Source organism: Gossypium hirsutum, chromosome A11 (assembly GCF_007990345.1).
Source record: "Gossypium hirsutum isolate 1008001.06 chromosome A11, Gossypium_hirsutum_v2.1, whole genome shotgun sequence".
Taxonomy (NCBI): domain Eukaryota; kingdom Viridiplantae; phylum Streptophyta; class Magnoliopsida; order Malvales; family Malvaceae; genus Gossypium; species Gossypium hirsutum.
Window position 1 is genome coordinate 118268283 of NC_053434.1, and position 900 is coordinate 118269182.

The 900-nt window shown below is 39.4% G+C and overlaps 1 non-coding gene across 1 annotated transcript; it reads right to left on the reverse strand.

Moving 5' to 3' along the window:
- Window positions 1-488: 488 nt before the first annotated feature.
- TRNAN-GUU (transfer RNA asparagine (anticodon GUU)) lies at window positions 489-560 on the reverse strand. The gene has a single exon. It is a non-coding gene; the product is annotated as a tRNA-Asn (tRNA).
- Between the last annotated feature and the right edge of the window lie 340 nt (window positions 561-900).

The following is a 900-nucleotide window of genomic DNA, read 5'->3' on the forward strand; positions in this document are numbered from 1 at the left end:
ACATGGCATGGCACGTATCAGTGTCTAGTTGCTCTGTTAGCCACATCAGCCTTAACAGTAGAAATTGTTGTAACATTTAACAGAAAGATTAGTTTGTTCTTTGAAATAATGTACGGGCTCATATGAGTATTAGTAGCATAGAAAAAATGCGCTCCTCGTCATTAAATTAATGTGTTTGCTCGCGGTAATTGTGGCCTCTCGGGAGAATCGATGACTGCATCTTTGAGGCATTTGCTAGTACTAGTACATCTGAGAATTCTTAATTGGCTGGTTGTAAATAGCCCCAGGACTATGGAACAAAGGATTATCCCGGACACCTACACCGAGGTATTGACGATGATTCTCAAATATCGCAGAACAGAATGTGATACGATGAGATAGAATGCAATAGAAACAAAGACACAGGGAACGGGTTACCTGCTCTTAACGGTCAAAGCGAACCCTTTCATTCTGACATTCTGAATTCTTTAATTCGGAATGAATCAAATATCCTCAAGTAGGATTCGAACCTACAACCAGTCAGTTAACAGCCGACCGCTCTACCGCTGAGCTACTGAGGAACAACGGGAGATTAGATCTCATAGAGTTCAATTCCCGTTCTCAACCCATGACCAACATGAACTCGAAGTTTCCTTCGTAACCCCCGGAACTTCTTCGTAGTGGCTCCGTTCCATGCCTCATTTCATAGGGAACCTCAAAGTGGCTCTATTTCATTATATTCCATCCAGATCCCAATTCCATTTTATATTGTCATTGACATGACATAAGAGATGTCAGTTCTAGTCTATCTTTTCTATTTCTATATATGTATATGGAAAGTTCAAAATCATCATATAATAATCCAGAAATAGAAAAGAAAAAAGGGAGGTTAATGATGATTTAAAATCTTTTATACCAGGG